Here is an 18,092-nt window from a genome sequence, read left to right on the forward strand (position 1 = left end):
ATGGCTGGGTCCAAACTGGGGTGGCATGGTGAGCAAAAGAACGATGGATTAAACCCAGATCTGTGACTGGGGGTGAGTGCTTGCATTGTTCAGCACTCCGTCCATCACCCTTTTGTGTTGCTAAAGTTGCCCTAAGTGGGAAGGGTATGCTCAGACGTGGGTCCCTTGCTCACTTTGCCACTGGATTCAAGCTAGCTTGGCTGATGAAGGGTGATACCCTGAAACTGGTCACAGGATGCTTGTTTCCGGTCCATGGAGGACCTGGCCTGGCAGTTCAGGCTGGACTGTTCACTTGAGGAACAGGGTCAAGACTGATTTGCATATGGCTGGGCCCAAACTGGGGTGGCATGGTGAGCAAAAGAACGATGGATTAAACTCGGATCTGTGACTGGGGGTGAGTGCTTGCATTGTTCAGCACTCCGTCCATCATCCTTTTGTGTTGCTAAAGTTGCCCTAAGTGGGAAGAGTATGCCCAGACGTGGGTCCCTTGCTCACTGTGTCACTGGATTCAACCTAGCATGGCTGATGACGGGTGATACCCTGAAACCGGTCCCAGGATTCTTGTTTCTGGCCAAGGGAGGAACTGGCCTGGCAGTTCGGGCTGGACTGTTCCCATGAGGAACAGGGTCAAGACTGATTTGCATATGGCTGGGTCCAAACTGGGGTGGCATGGTGAGCAAAAGAACTATGGATTAAACCCAGATCTGTGTCTGGGGGTGAGTGCTTGCATTGTTCAGCACTGCGTCCATCATCCTTTTGTGTTGGTAAAGTTGCCCCAAAGAGTTCAACAGCTGCCACTTCTAATTATCCTGCACAATGAAGGCTTGTATTGATTTTACTCTGCTTGCTGTATTACTCTGTGCACTGTCTTATGGGGGCGCCAGTGGACTCGCTTTGATCTCAGAGTTGATTATGGAACAGAGATCTTTGTGCTTAATAACCTTGTGGAGCCTTTCGTCGCATGTATAATAAAAAATTGAAGGTGAGAAATCAAACAGATCACAGCTCTGCAAGAAATGCTATCTTTTATTGAGATAAAGAGTCATTCAATAAAGATAATTAAAAATACGTTTTATTTGAAATGTGTGGTCAGTCCTCGGGTTCAAGTAAGCTTGCCAGGAGTTTACAAGCAAGAGTGAAGATCTGCGTTACTAGGTGAGAATGAAAGCCATTACTTTGCCTTTAATATGTACTATTCACCTCACCACTGCTGTCATTTAATGTGCCATATAAAACAGGGATGTGAATGAAAAATGGCAGGCGTGTGACCTCAGTAATGTCTTAGATAGTTGATCACAGCAAACTGCCACAGTTTGGCTTAGCCACACAGTGGTCTACAAACCTTTTAAAGCTGCGCTCCCCCAAGCAAAAAATAACAATTACTGGGACTCCCCTCTGAGTTTTTCAAAATTATTCCATCAAATTGACAATGTTTAAATATGTGTACACTTATTTGAACATTGAAGTTAAGTTCTGTTACTGTTTTAAAACTCCAATCAAATACTTGATGACAAACATACTATTCTGGCCAGGCAGGCCTTATTAGCAGGTAAAAGTATCCACAGTGTGATTATTAGGGTGGGGTTTTTGAAGAGTATTTGGAGTTAATTCCCTTTTGACACATACTCCCAAGTTGGATGTAAATGACAAAACATGATAGTGATGGCCCATTACAGAACGGTTTACTGTTGCTGATTTTTTTAAACTTTAAACTAAAGTTTCCCAGGTTGTTGATGTGTGCTGGACTCTGTTTTAGCTGTTTTTGTTACTCTGGGCAGTTTACCACTGCTGACCAGTGCTAAAGTGCAAGTGCTCCTATACAAAATGTGTATGTAATTAGTTCATCCATGATTGGCATATTTGATTTACTAGTAAGTCCATGGTACAGTGCACTAGAGGTGCCCTGGCCTGTAAATCAAATGCTACTAGTGGGCCTGCAGTACTGGTTGTGCCACTCACATTAGTAGCTCTGTGAACATGACTCAGACCTGCCACTGCAGTGGCTGTGTGTGCAGTTTTAAACTGTAAATTCGACTTGGCAAGTTTACCCACTTGCCAGTCCTAAACCTTCCTTTTTCTTACATGCAAGGCACACCTAAGGTAGGCTCTAGGTAGCCCCAAGGGCAAGGTGCAGTGTATGATTAAGGTAGGACATATAGGCCCTCATTATGAACACAGCGGTAAACACCGCCGACCGTCGTAGCGACGGTGAACAGAAGACTGCCACTGGCGGTGAACAGAGACCCCCCATATAAAGAACAAAAATCTGATTCTGACAAAATTCACCAGTCCATCAGTCTCCGCCAGGACCTTGTCGGTGGAAATGCTTGACCTCCCACCCCGCCACTGCCGAGAACACCAACACCCCGCCCTCCAAGTAATGATGCACAAATCCCCTTGGTGGTCATTGGAAGACAAACGACCATTGGCGGTACAGACCGCCACGGGCGACAAGTGGACCCAACAGTAAGAAGTGCACACATTGGATAAGTTAGAAACCCACACACCTGACACACATCCACAACACCATAAAACACTCACAGACACACCCCACAATCCTTTGCAATGAAAGTAGGCCAACAAAGACAGACATCACCAGAAGCAGGCAGCGAACGCCATAATCCACGATACTTACACCCAACCACAGAAGAGCACCCTCGCTGAGATCCACACCAGACACCATCCACGACACTCACCATGGCACCCCCCAGACACCCATGATTCACAGAAAGGGAGCTAAGGACCATGGTCCACAAGATCCTGAAGGTCGCGCCAAACCTTTTTGGGGTTCAGGTGCAGCACACACCCATCGCCAGGAAGATGGAGCTATGACAGACAATAGTCAACAGGGTCAATGCAGTGGGATAAAATCCACGCACCAGGGACAACATGCGCAAGAGATGGAGCGACCTGCGGGGGAAGGTTGGGCCATGGCATCTAGGCACCACATTGCAGTCCAGAAGGTGGGGGGGGACCTACACCACCAACTACACTGAATGGGAGGAAAAGGTACTGACCAGACTCACTGGAGGAATGGACTCATGTAAGTCGTCTACATTTACCCCATATCCATCACACCTGTAATGCATGCAGCACCCCACCCCACAAACACCCACAAGGACCCACTACCTCACCCAGCCCACAGGCACTGAATCCACTCCCCCTGCATGCCCACAAACCCACTAACAGGCCCACATCCCTCCCCCTGTGCACAGCCACCCCCCTGTGCACAGCCACCCACCCCTGCAAGGAAACACAATGGCCTATACCACCCACAATGCACCTCCACATCCTAAGCTAAAAGCAATGCTAACCCCACTAAAGCATCCTGCATGGCCCCAAAGTGTGTAAGCTGTACAAACCTGCCCAGGCGCCTGCCCCCCATCCGACCATGATAATGTAACAGACATGTCCATTTCCCCCAACAGGCACTACCACCCATGCCACCCTGATGGACAGGACAAGGAGTGGCAGTGTCCCCCAGGGAGACAGAGGCACCTCATAGGACACTGGGGATGGAACCCTGGACACTGATGATCAGGCTGGCCCCTCACACAGTCCTGGACTGTCACCATCCAGCAGCCCCACCCAGGATACCACTGACACCCCTACCACCCAGCCAATAACATCAGCACAGGGCAACCGTCCCCACACCTGTGTATCTAGGCCACAGACTGGTGGAACACAAGTACAGAGAACACAGTCCCCTCCTACCAACAGGCAGGAAGACAATGGCCCCAGTACAAGTGGTACCGCCAGACCTGTGCAGGGGACACAGGCACAGGGGGCTAGGACCAGTGGGAGGGCATCAGTGGCCCAGGGGGAGGCCACAGGATGGATGCTGCAGCCTAGGACGTGACCTCTGAGGTCCTGGGAGCCTACCACCATACCCAGGACAGATTGGCCCAGATAGTATCCACCCTGGAGCAGAGTCAGAGGATGCAGCAAGCACACCACCAAGAGGCCATGGAGCAGTGGAAACTGCACAATGCCAAAATGACCAGCATAGCAGGTACACTGCTGCAGCTTGTCTAAACACAGCCTGAGGCCCACACAGAACAAGAAGCCCCCACTACAGCACAAGAGACAGACCAGACAACAAGAGCATCAGCAGCAACTTCACATGTACTACCCTCTGAGAAAATACAGGGGACATCCATCTCATCTCCTACAGGCCAACAACAGGCGCCCAAACGGACCTTCAGGCCAAGATATGGGACAGGAATACCTGCCAAGAACAGGCCCCCCTCTAAAAAGTGACTCTGCTAAAAACTGTCCACCAACTATCCCACTCAATCAACCACCAAACAGTGCTACAAATAATTAAAAACTCATGTAAGCATGGATGGACTTACCAATACTGACAACAATGCTGCTAATATGTTGCCATTTTAGATAACCACCATTGACCCACTACCATCACTGTAATTTGCACAATTTTATCCTTGTACCAAATAAAACACATATCACACCTGTTACAATGTCCCCTGTCATTATGTTTGAACAAAGGGAAGTATGGATGCAAATGGTTGATAACTCCTTTATTTGTACCTGCGTAGCATGAAAAGCAACACTCGCCTTACATGTTGTTGTGCCCAAATATGTTTAGAAAAAAATACACTAAATTGTAATCTGTCCTATGCAGACCTGGACACAGTGGCAATTAGTATTAATCCAACCCCCCTAGATGACAAGGCACACTGACAGTATGATGCACAGACACCAATCTCATCCATTTGTCCCACATAGTTACTGGAAGTAGAGTTGTGTCAGTTGGGTCCTGGAATTTACATCTTCCCCTTCCTCATCATCACCATCACTCTCGTCCCCTCTCTGAGAAAGCTGGTCTGGATATACAGCACCCTCCTCCTCAAAGAGGGGGATAGAATTTTTCACAGCCACTTTGTGCAGCATGCAGTAGGCCACCACAATTCTACACACCTTTTCAGGCCCATAGGCCAGGGAACAGCAAGAGATATGTAGACAATGAAATCTAGCCTTCAGGAGACATATTGTAGACTCTATCACCCTCTTAGTACGTGAATGGGCCTCATTGTAATTCCTCTCTGCATCTGTTCCAGGATTCCTCACTGGTGTCAGGAGCCAACGCAAGTTGGGATAGCCAGAATCACCTAGAAAAATATTCACAACACAACTTAAAATGACAAGCCTCAGAGGCAGACAGCCTGGCTGTCTGCAAGGTGGCAAAAAGTGACAGAAACACCTACCTATGACCCACCCTCTGTCCTCTTGTAGTTGTTCCATCTTCTGTGGCACACTGCTGTTCGTCAGCACAAATTAATCATGGACTGAACCAGGGAACATGGCATTAACATGTGTGATATACAGGTCTGCAGTACACACCAATTGAATGTTCATGGAGTGAAAGTTCTTCCGGTTTCTGTACACCTGTTCACTGATTCTTGTGGGATGATAGTTATGTGGGTGCCATCGATGGCACCTATCACATGGGGTATGTTGGCAAAGGCATAGAAGGCTGACTTGATAGCAAGGAGGTTAGTACTTTGGGGAAACCTCACATAAGACTGCAGGTGTCGTACAAATACATTCAGGAATCTTGTAAGTATAATGCTAAACATTGGCTGTGAAAAACCAGCACCCATGCCCACTGTCACTTGAAATGAGCCCGTGGCCAGGAAATGGAGTGCAGAAAGCACCTGCACTTCAGTAAGGATGGCATGCTGATTACGATTTGCCGGAGTCAGTGCAGGATCCAGTAATGCACAAAGTTCAAGAATAGTTGCACGGGTGAGTCTGTAATTGATAATGATGTTATGCTCCACCATGGTTTGCAAATCCACAAGTGGTCTGTACACCACGGGGCCCTTCCTCGCCACAAGGGTCTGTACCTAGGAGGAGTTTGAAACACGTGTGAGGAACACACATACACCTGCACACATTGTCAGTCATTGAGCACTGCTGGCTTGATTGTCGTTGACACAAATGCATAGTGTGTATGGCAAAACAGCAACCTGACAACAATGAGAGATCAGGGCTTGTCAGGTGAGGTAATGTTAATTTTCACATGCCTATGGATGTTTGGGGAACAGTAGGACCTGCATTGTGCAGATAGGAGTTTTATAAATGCGTAGCTTTTTCCCAAATGTCCGCTCCATGTAATCCAGAACTGTCATTGTGGGAGTGACCTCATACCACTAGCGGTTGACGTAACAGTGTAAGGCAGTGTTTACTTCTGTGTGCAAATTCATTGGTTAACATGGATGTCAATGGGAATCCTAGTGTATCATGATCGCCGGTGGCAGTGACGGTGCACACCACCGTCACCCCAACCTTACTTGACTCCCTGATCTCGTGCAAGCAAGTACTCCACTGAGTGTACTGCTGTGTCCTGCCTCTGGTCATGAAAGTGGCACGTGTTGCAGGGGAAAGGGCCCCGGCCTTCACTCAAGAGGAATTGGTGAGGCTTGTGGACGGGGTCCTGCCCCTGTATGCCAAACTCTATGGACGGCCAGAGGTACAGGTGAGTAGGAGGATTGGGGGCCATGGATATGTGTAATGGTTCATCTTGGCAGCATACATGTGTGCACCTCTGACACTGGATGAGCCAGGGTTCCTGACATGCTGCGTGTGTATGTTCTGTTAGTCCGTTTGTACTGTCCATCCCATAGTGGACGTATAGCCAGCTGTATATGATTGGCCAGTGCCTGACCTCTGTGTTACATTTCTGTGTGTCCCTTTTAGGTAAGCGCCCACCAGAAGAGGGCACTTTGGCATGCCATCGCCAAGGAGGTGCGGAAACTGGGGGTCTACAACCGGCGGAGCACCCACTGCAGGAAGAGGTGGGAGGAAATGCGGCACTGGGTGTGAAAAATCGCCGAGCCCTAGCTGGGGAAGTCCTCCCAAAGGGGAAGGGTTGCCTGTTGGGTACTGACCCCCCTTATGCTACGCATCCTGGGGGTGGCGTACCCAGACCTGGATGGGCGCTTGAAGGGTGCACAGTAGTCACAAGGGGGTGAGTACACATACCATATTTTTGACCCTTGATGGATGTGTGTGTGTGTGTGTGTGTGTGTGCATTCAGGTTTATGCTGCTTAGTTCCAGGGAATCTGACTGCATCTACATTATGGCCTCTGTGGGAAGTAGGGGTGTTTTGGTCAGGTCTCCTACACGTCAGGTCCTTAAGTTATTTGGGGAATGGCTGTAGAGCAGGGTTCTGGGCGCTAGTCAGGGGAATAGCCATGGGTATAGAGGTAGGTGCTGCCTGTTGGAGGGTATTCTGGGTGGGTGTATGTATGAACCACTATGTTAACTCCATTCAGCTATTTACAAATCTCTCTGCTTTTTTGTCCCCTCATCCCTGTTCTCTTGTGTTGTCTGTGTATATCAGCGTCATCTGGCGAGGGAGCTGAGGCACCGGCGAGTGGGGATCCAGAGGCCCACAGATCCTCAGAGGCAGAGTCGTACGATGCAAAGGGGACCAGTGGGTTGGAGGGCGAGGGGAGTACCACGGCAGAGGGTGCTACCACTGGAGGTAGTGACTCCGATACCTCCTCTGATGGGGGCTCCCTGGCGGTGGTGGACCCTAGTGGGCCCACACCTATTGTGTCATCTTCCACCACCCCATACCATCACTGCCCTCCCATTTGCTCCCCACCGAGTTGCCTGTGCCCACACACCCAGAAGGGTGGGCGCCACTTTCACCCCAGGCACCTCTTTCCCGCCCCAGTCAGCCTTGCTGCCCTCACAGAGGAGGCTATTGACCTCCTGAGAACCATCTCTGTAGGGCAGACAACCATCGTTAATGCCATCCAGGGGCTAGCATCAGAGATGCAGCAGACCAATGCCTATCTGGATGGTATTCGTGTCTGGCCTACTGAGATCTTTTTAGGCTTGGGCCTCCTCTTTGATGGCAGCCAGTGTCCCTGGTCATTCCAACCCCTCTCCAACCTCCTCAACCCCTTCCAGCACCCCACTCTCTTCAACCGTCCAAAGCACACATTCTGACACTCAAGCACACACCTCAACACACAAAAAGCACACTTCAAAACACAAGCACCACACCTCCCAAAACAAGCATTCACACAGCCAAAATACACATGCACACACAGCAACATCCACTTCCCCCAGTGTGCCTACCTCTTCCGCCTCCCTGTCTGTAACCTCCACATACACACCCCCAGGCACTGCACCTTCAATCACTGTTGTTGATCCTATTCCTGCAGTCACCACAATAGCACACATCCATAGATGCACCCTAGACACCACTCCTGCACTCACCACAACTATTTGGTTGACACATGCAACACACTCACCAGACTTGCAGACACCCAGACAACATACATTCACACTGGCAGCCTGTCTTGTTCCACTGGGTCCACCCCCCTCCTCCCAAAACTCTCAAACACACCAAAACACCCACCCATCACACATCCACCACACCTCAGCATACTGTCCAGTCACCTGCACTCACACCTATCCCATTTACGACGACTCCCTCTACCTCCACTCCCACGCCTTCCTCCAGGCCCAACCCAATTGCACCAAAGGAACTTTTCCTCTCCTGTGCTGACCTATTCCAACCCACCAACCCACCCTGTCTCGTCCCTAAACGCGCACTCCTCCTTCCCCTATCCACTCCCTCCACGTCACAGCCCGCCCCTGTCTGCCCTTCACATTCCTGTGCCCCTTCCCAAGAGAGGACAAAGCCCTGTGCTGAGTCTATTCCATCTGGCTCCACCCGGTCCAAGCACACTCCCCCACCTTCCAAGGCCAAACCCAAACCCCCTCTATCTTCCGAATGAAAATCTAACCCCCAACCCTGTCGTAAATCCCCACCCCCACCACCCCGTGCCCCTGTTCCCTGAGGTGCCTGGATACCCCATTGTTGCCCCTATGAGGTGGAGTACTGTAGCACTTGTGGGAGTCAGGTTGGGCCCATTGTGGCCCATAGGACTTCTTGCACTATGGACTGGCCATTGGCCTTATATCCAATTTGTTTGCTCAGAGAGCAGAATTAAAAGTTAATGTGTGGCCTGTGTTTTTGGCGGCACAGTCTGGATCCCTGGTCTCTCGTTTCATTGTTTGTGGGTGTGGGGCACATGGATGTACTTTGGACAGGTTGGATTTGCCTTGTGTCGGGTAAGTCTCTCTTGCTGTGGGGTATATGGCTTGTGCTGCTGTGAAGGGTTGTGGGAGCGTTGCAGGGAGGGTGGAGTTGGTGGGTCTGTAACTGTGCCCTTTCTTGCCTTGTTTCATAGGTTACGGTACCATAGTCGTCTTAGTCGGCGGTCTCGGTCATGGAGGCATATGACAAGGAGAAGGGCTGGCATGATCTGCAGCTCTCTATCCATGTCTGCTTCGGCATGTTGTTAGCCTCCGGTGAGTGTTTCCTTATATTTGGTTTGTTTCCTCCTGGCTTTGCGTGGCGGTGGTTCCTGCCCCGGAACTGATGGCGGTCTAATGGTTCATTATTTGATGGGCGGGTAGGGCCTTTCAGTCGGCCTGTGCGTGGGCTCTGCCATCATTGTCAGCACTCTTCTGCTGGCGGCGGGTGGTTTTCAGGATGCCTGTGTTTCAGTTGGTTCATTATTTGGCGGTCCGAACCGGACCTCTGTTGGCGGTTTTTAGGACCATAGTAATGTGTTTTATATGTCCTGACAGTGAAATATGGCTGAATTAGTTTTTCACTGTTGCAAGGCCTGTCCCTCTCATAGGTTAACATGGGGGCTACCTTTAAATATGGTTAAAGTGTAGATTACCTTTGGGAGCGGATAGCCATGTGGAGTTTGAGGTCTCTGAGCTCACAATTTAAAAATACATCTTTTAATAAAGTTGATTTTAAGATTGTATGTTTGAAAATGCCACTTTTAGAAAGTGAGCATTTTCTTGCTTAAACCAATTCTGTGTCTCTGGGGGTTATTACAACTTTGGAGGAGGTGTTAATCCGTCCCAAAAGTGACGGTAAAGTGACGGATATACCACCAGCCGTATTACGAGTTCCATAGGATATAATGGACTCGTAATACGGCTGGTGGTATATCCGTCACTTTACCGTCACTTTTGGGACGGATTAACACCTCCTCCAAAGTTGTAATAACCCCCTCTGTCTGTTTGTGGATTCCCTATCTGGGTCAGTTTGACAGTTGGGCTGGTTGCACCTCTCACTAGACAGTGACACAAAGGGAGCTGGGATGTAGTCTGCATTTCCTGAGGAGTCATCTGTGCTAGGAGGGAGAAGAGTAGTGGTCACTTACACCTGAAAGGGCTGTGTCTGCCCTCACACAATGCGGTCTCCAACCCTCTGGTGTGTGTATGGGGCCTGGCCTGGGCAAGGCAGGATTTCACAAACAAGAGAGACTTTCCTTTGAAGTAAGTCTACTTCAAAGGGCAAAATTGGTATAAGAAGGGCACCCAAAACTACAGACTTTAGAACACTTCTGGAAACCAAGAGGAACCTCTGCCTGGAAAAGAGCTGAAGAGCTGTGGAAGAAGAGCGGCCCTGCCTGTGACTGTGCTATGTGGAGCTATCCTGCAGTTGCTGCTTCTGCCAGTGTAAGAGGACGAATACTGGACTTTGTGTGTCTTAATTCTTGTGGAGAACTCTCCAACAGCTTGATTTAGAGCTTGCCTCCTGTTGTTTTGAGTCTCAGGGACAGCAAACACTTCTCTCTACCAGCACCTGGAGCCTCAGCTGAGACTTCTACTCTGCCAGGTGGTGCCCATCCAGTTCCTGGGACCCTGAAAGGAAAAGTTGGCAGCCCAAGAGTGAGAAATCCACGCACTGACACCGGTGCAGGGAAAAGATAGACGCAACTCTGATCTGCAGCTGAAAAATCGACACGCCGCCAGCTTCACAGCTAAAAATCAACGTTCTTCTGCAACTTGACCGGAAGATCAACGCCCGTGGCTGGAGAAATGACACGCAGCATCGCTGACGGAGGCTGGTGAGATGGCAACCTGCGCTGCATGGTTTTTGGATCATCGTGCGGCAGGATTTCTGATGCAAACATCACTGGATGTGCAAAAATGACGCAAATCCTGCCCGGACCGAAGAGTGCAGTTCAAATCGACGCATCACTCTCCTGCTGAGAGAAGAAACAACACATGCCGACTTGACTGAAGGAGAAACAACGCAAGGTCTTGCTCGTGAGTGATATCGATGCATCAAAAGCCATTTTGGACACACCCTCGCCCATGCGGGATTATTTTTGACGCACCCAGGTATATTTTCATGCTAACAGCATTAGCGTTGTGTTTAAAATTAAATAAAGACTCTTTTTGGTTTTTGATTGATAACTTGACTTGTGTATTGTGGATTTTTGTTGTTTTGGTCTTGTTTAGTTTAGATAAATATTTTCTATTTTTCTAAACCTGTGTTGTGTCATTTTGTAGTGTTTTCATTAAGTTACTCTGTGTGTTGGTACAAATACTTTACACCTACCACTCTGAATTTAAGCCTACTGCTCGTGCCAAGCTACCAAGGGGGTGAGCGGGGGTTAGTTGAGGGTGATTCTCTTTTACCCTGACTAGAGTGAGGTTCCTTGTTTGGACAGGGGGTAACCTGACTGCCAACCAAAGACCACATTTCTAACTCAGGGGGGCTGTCTCCAGTGTCAATATCATGGACACACAATTGGGTGAGTCTAGGAGTAATGGAAAACAGGGAATAGAACTGCTCCAATAACTCATAGCAGTCTCCTCTCTGATCTAGAGTCAGGGAGTCAGAGAGATTGACACCCCCACTGACCCATCACCTTCTTTGGCAGGGAGGAGGTTGGGGAGAAGCGCACACTCCTCTTCCATGCCCTCAGCTGTCACAAGGAGCATACTGACCTCTGACCTCTCAAAATGAGGCTTGAGTCAATTGTGGTGGAGAACCCTCAGGGGGGGGTCTAGGGGACTTGAGGTCCACTAGGTAAGTGGCCTCCCCCTTCCGCTCCTTGGTCTCAAATGGGCCAGTCCAGCTGTCCTGGAGAGCTCTAGGCTCTACTGGCTCCATTACCCAAACATTGTCTCCAGGTGAGAATTCAACTATAGTGGCCTTCCGGTCATACCACTCCTTCATCACCTCTTGACTGGCCTTAAGGCTACTTTTGGCCTTCTTCCAGAACCTTTGGGTTTGGTTGCGGAGTGCCAGCATGTAGCTGACCACATCCTGAGAGGTGTCTTGGGATCTTTCTCCCAGCCCTCTTTCACTAGCTTGGGGGTCCCGAGTCAGAGTGACCGTAGAGAAGCTCAAAGGAGCTGAACCCCACCCCTTTCTGGGGCACCTCCCTATAAGCAAAGAAAAGGCTTGGCAAGAGGACGTTCTACTTACCCCTCATGGCCTCAGGTTGGCAAGTGATCATGCCTTTTAGGATCTTGTTGAATCTCTCAACAAGCCCATTGGATTGAGGATGGTAAGGGGTGGTAAACCAGTAGTTTACCCCACACTCATCCCACATGGACTTCATGTAGGCAGACGTGAAGTTTGTTCCTCTGTCAGACACAATGGTTAGAGCGGCAGACCCTGATGCAGAGATCTGGCCAGAGACCAGGGTTCAATTCCTGCCTCGGCGGGTCTTGGGCTCAATTCCCTTGGACCAGATAATTCTCGCCTCGGTGCCTAATCTAATTAATGGGTACCACTCTGTAACTCTGGGCAATAGCTTGCTTAATCTCCACAACGGCCCTGACAGCACTTGGATGTCTGGCTTCACCCTGGGGGTTGCCCAGGAGTGGGCGCCTCACAGGGAAAAGCCTGGAGGGGTTCCACAACGGTATGCGTACAGTGCCTTGAGACCCTAACGGGTGAGTAGTGCACTATACAAGTGCGAAGTTTTACAGTTTTACAGACACAAATTCCTTAGGGAACCCCGCACGAGTAGTTATTCCCATCAGGGCTCTTGTCACCACTGGTGCAGTCACTGTTCTTAGAGTGCTTGCCTGTGGGTATCAGGTGGCATGGTCCATCAAAACCAGGATAAACCTGTTGCCTAAGGCAGTTTTGGAGTCGAAGGGACCAATGACGTTGATGCCCACCCTTTCAAAGGGGGTGTCAATGATGGGGAGTGGGATCAGGGGGGCTTTAAGCCTTTTCCCTGTCTTCCCATTATCCCCGCAGGTGGGGCAGGCCCTGCAGAAATAATCTGAGGGTACCCGCATTCTAGGCCAATGGAAGTGGGTGACAAGCCTGGCAAAGGTCTTATCTTGGCAGGTTTCTTGTGTCTCTTGCCCTTCCTCTGTGCAACTGTCTGGAATATTGTTCCAGGCTCCAGACGCCCTTGACTCCCTTCCTGGGTAACCATGGACCTTGTGGTCATGTAGACCCACTCAGGATAACCTAACATCTCCAGGTGGGACTCGAGCTCTACCTCTTTCCAGGCAGTATGCTCAAGATCATTGCCTAACAGATAATCTACAGGCATGGCAGGACTCATAGCTACTTTTAGAGTGCCAGAGACCCCCCTACTGAAAGGGAACCAGAGCCACCAGTAGGTGACTCTCGTGATTGTCAGCAACTATGACCTGGTGGAATGTATTAGGGACTATCTGCTCTGATGACACCAGCTGACTCTTGACAGTAGTCATACTGGCTCCTGTGTCACGCAGAGCCTCCACACTTTGCGTATCAATGTTGACCCACTGCCTATACGTGGAAGTATTAGCAGGCATATGGGCTTTTGGCACCATCTCCTTATCTCCCAGGGATACTAGGGACACCTCTCTGCCCCCAAAGCTAACTGCCACTGTCTCCTCCGAGTGCTACACGAGCCAACCCAGGTGTCTGCCCTCCAGTGGTGGGCTGTGCTCTCTTGGAACACTGGGAGTCACCCTTAGAGTGTCCATGTTGGTAGCACTCTAAGCATTTGGTGATGAACTGCCCTATCTTCTTATCGAAGTACCCTGTTTTCTTCCCAAACTTAGATGAGGAATGGTTACCACCCCCTGTTAATTGTTTTGGCGGCCTTTTGAGAGTTCCTTATCTTTAAGTTCCCCCCCCTCTTTCTTCTGTTGGGAACCCTGACCACCTTTGTGGGTGTCCCCCCCAGATACCTTTTTTGGACACTCTGGTGCTAACCCAGACGTCCGCTTCCTCAGCAAGCTTCCTGGGATCAGTCAGCTTACTGTCTACTAAATGCTGGTGCACCTCTGTAAAACAAACACTGAACATATGCTCTCTCAGAATCAAATCATATAGGTGGTCATTCTAACCCTGGCGGTAAAAACCGCCAGGGCGAATGACCGCGGTAGCACTGCCAACAGGCTGGCGGTGCACCGCTGGGCATTCTGACCGCGGCGGTTCAGCCGCGGGCAGAAACGGAAAGTCGGCGGTGTACCGCCGACTTTCCGCTGCCCTTGAGAATCCTCCATGGCGGCGGAGCGCGCTCTGCCGCCATGGGGATTCTGACACCCCCTACCGCCATCCTGTTCCTGGCGGGTCTCCCGCCAGGAACAGGATGGCGGTAGGGGGTGCTGCGGGGCCCCTGGGGGCCCCTGCAGTGCCCATGCCAATGGCACTGCAGGGGCCCCCGTAAGAGGGCACCACAAAGTATTTCAGTGTCTGCTATGCAGACACTGAAATATGCGACGGGTGCCACTGCACCCGTCGCACCTTCCCACTCCGCCGGCTCAATTCTGAGCCGGCGTCCTCGTGGGAAGGCTGTTTCCCACTGGGCTGGCGGGCGGCCTTTTGGCGGTCGCCCGCCAGCCCAGTGGGAAACCCAGAATGACCGCCGCGGTCTTTCGACCGTGGTACGGTCTTCTGGCGGTTCCCGCTTGGCGGGCGGCTCCCGCCGCCCACCAATATCAGAATCACCCCCATAATCCTTTGTAAGCATTTGCTTTGCTGCCCAGCACCCATCCATTCAGTGCCTTATTGGAGAAATCAAAATAGTCTACCCAGGTCTGTGTGGAAAGTTTGGTGCTGTCCCTAAACCTCTGACGGTATTTTTCAGGTGTCAGCACAAACTTGGCCAGTAAGGTGGCTTTCATGGGTGCATAGACATTTTGATCATGTGGATCTTGTGTAAGGAGTGTGTCCCTCCCCACTGCTGATACATAAAACCACAAGGCCGCCCCCCATTGCTCCTCTGAGGTCCCATGAGCCCTTAGTGCCACTTCATAGGCAGACAACCACTTATCAATGTCATCTCCCACCACATAACTTGGCACCACATTTTTGGGTATACAAACCTTTCTCTTCCCAACAGGTCCTGCATATATGCTGCCACCATCACTGCTGGACTCAGACTGTCTTGCCTTGATCTCCAGCTCCTTGAAACTCAGTTCATGAGCCAACAAAAGTTTATTTTCAGCCAAGGCTCTCTCAGCTGCAGCCTCAGCTCTCTCAGCTTGAGTTTACTTGGCTGCTCTCTGAACCTTCAGCCTGTTTAGCTTCTCTCTCTGCCCTCCTCTCCTCCTGTTGAGCTTCAATTTTTAACCTTGCTCTTTGCAATTGGAATTCTCTCTCCTCTCTCCTTTCCTCGCGTTCATGCTCTGATCAGAGACACTTCTCCCTGGTTCGGCAGGGGCACATTACGGTGGTAACATCCTCCACCAATGGCACTGGCAAAAAATCCTCTGAGGGGCCATCCTCTGGAACCTTCTCCTCAACATTCTCATCAGAATGGGCTTCTGCCCAGGCCCTCAGCGCCTTTTGGAATTCCTCCTCTCTGGAGACCTTTTGGGTAGGTACTCCCATATCCCTGCAGAACCCCTTCAGCTGCCTAAAAGTGTAGGTGTCCAGCATGGCTCGATCAAAATCTTCATCTCCTGCTTGAGACCCAGCCAGAGACATGTTGAATAAAGGTTTTAATTAAAAAATTTCAGGTAGAAAAAAACAAAATTGCTGAAAAAGATAAAAAATCAAGTTGATCTTCAGCTGTGGGTAAGTAGTGAATACTTAGCTATTGTATGTCACTGCACAAATACAAGTCCTATCCTCACCGCTGATCACCAATGTTAGAAACTAGGGCCCATATTTATATTTTTTGACGCACAACTGCGTCAAAAATTTTACCGCCGGCTAACGCCATTCCAACGCACCATGCGGGTGCCTTATTTATGGAATGACGTTAGCCGGCGCTGCGGACTGGTGTGCGTCAAAAGAAATGACTCACCCCAGGCAGCGCCGGCGTATGGGAAAATGGGGGTTGTGCGTCAAAAAATGGGGCAAGTCAGGTCTGAGGCAAAATTCAGGCCTCAAACCGGATTTGCGCCATTTTTTTTGACGCCCAACCTCCATTGACATGACTCCTGTCTTAGCAAAGACAGGAGTCATGCCCCCTTGCCCAATGGCCATGCCCGGGAGACTTATGTTCCCTGGCATGGTCATTGGGCATAGTGGCATGTAGGGGGCCCCAAATCAGGCCCCCCCTATGCCACAAAAAAAACGGAAAAAAATACTTACCTGCACTTACCTTTACTTCCCTGGGATGGGTCCCTCCATCCTGGGGTGGGCAAGGGTGGCAGGGGGTGTCCCTGGGGGCAGGGGAGGGCACCTCTGGGCTCCTTCTGAGCCCACAGGTCCCGTAACGCCTGCCCTGACTCAGGCTTTAAAAAACGGCGCCCATCAGGCTGTGCGCCATTTTTTAAGGCCCACCCACTCCTGTGCGTCAAAATGACACCAGAGTATAAATAAGGGGCACAGGCATTAAAGTCATTTTTTGGAAGGGAACGCCTACCTTGCATATAATTAACGCAAGGCTGGTTTCCCCTTCCAAAAAATGACGCACATGGTGGAATTTGGTACCCGCGGGGACGGACATCAAAGTATAAATATGGGGCAGGGTTTGCGCTGATTCTGTGTCAAAATTTTTGACGCACATTTGACGCAAACAGAGTATAAATATGCCCCTAGGTTTTTGGTTGGTAGTCAGGTTACCCCCTGTCCAAGCAAGGACCCTCACTCTAGTCAGGGTAAGTCACACACAATCCAAATTATCCTGTGCCCACCCTCTGGTAGCTTGGCACTGAGCAGTCAGGCTTAACTTAGAAGGCAATGTGTAAAGTATTTGTGCAATAAATCATGCAATAACACAGTAGAACACCACAAAAATACACCATGCAGTGTTTAGAAAAATATATAGTATTTATCTGATAAGATGCAGGTCAAAACGATTGAAATGCAATACGTATATGTTGAGATATCACTGTAAAAGTGATATAAAGTGTCTTTAGTCTTTTTAAAAGCAATTAATGTATCTTTCAAGCACAAAGTACCTGGTTTGCTTTTAAAATCTCCGCTAAGAACCGCAGAGGAGGAAATGTGTGGAATACAGGGAGGTGTGCGTGGATTTCTCGGGGTGCACACAGCTATGCGTCATTTAGTTTTCACACAGGGAAGGATTTGCGTTGATTTCCGGTGCTCGGTCTTGGATCCTCTTCAAGTTGTGGGGTTTTCGGACGCCAGGTGATGATGCGTGGATTTCCAGCACTGACAGGATGAAGTCACAGGGACTGTGTCAATTCGGTGGGCGTTGCGTAGGAATTTCTAACGCATGGCAGGCACTGCAGGCACTGCATTGATTCCTCTCTGGAAGTCGGGCTTTGTCGGTCTGGCTCGGCTGTGCGTTCATCCAGTGGGCCTTGCGTCAAATTTCCGGTCGGTATGCTGGTGCTGCGTCGATCTTCTTGTTGTAAAGTCGGGTGTGTCGTTCCAGTTCGGCATACGGTTAATTTTTCACCGTGATGCAGGCTGTGCATCATTTCTGGCAGACTGTGCGTGGATTTTGGCCACACAAGGATTCCTTCTTGTAGAGATGAAGTCTTTTTGGTCCTGAGACTTCATGGAACAGGAGGCAAGCTCTGTCCAAGCCCTTGGAGACCCCTTCTCAGCACAGTCAAAGAGCAGCAAGGCAGCAGGGCAACAGCAAGGCAGCAGTCCTTCAAAGAAAGCAGTCAGGTGAGTCCTTTGGGCAGCCAGGCAGTTCTTCTGGGCAGGTTGCAGATTCTGGTTCAGGGTCTCTTCTCCAGGAAGTGTCTGAGTTGGTATGGGCAGAGGCCCTGTTTAAATACCCAAATGTGCCTTTGAAGTGGGGGAGACTTCAATGAGTGGCTTAGAAATGCACAAGGTCCCCTTTCAGTTCAACCCTGTCTGCCAGGGTCTCGATAGGGGATGTGGCAGTCC

The sequence above is a fragment of the Pleurodeles waltl genome, chromosome 8 (assembly GCF_031143425.1).
Source record: "Pleurodeles waltl isolate 20211129_DDA chromosome 8, aPleWal1.hap1.20221129, whole genome shotgun sequence".
Taxonomy (NCBI): Eukaryota; Metazoa; Chordata; class Amphibia; order Caudata; family Salamandridae; genus Pleurodeles; species Pleurodeles waltl.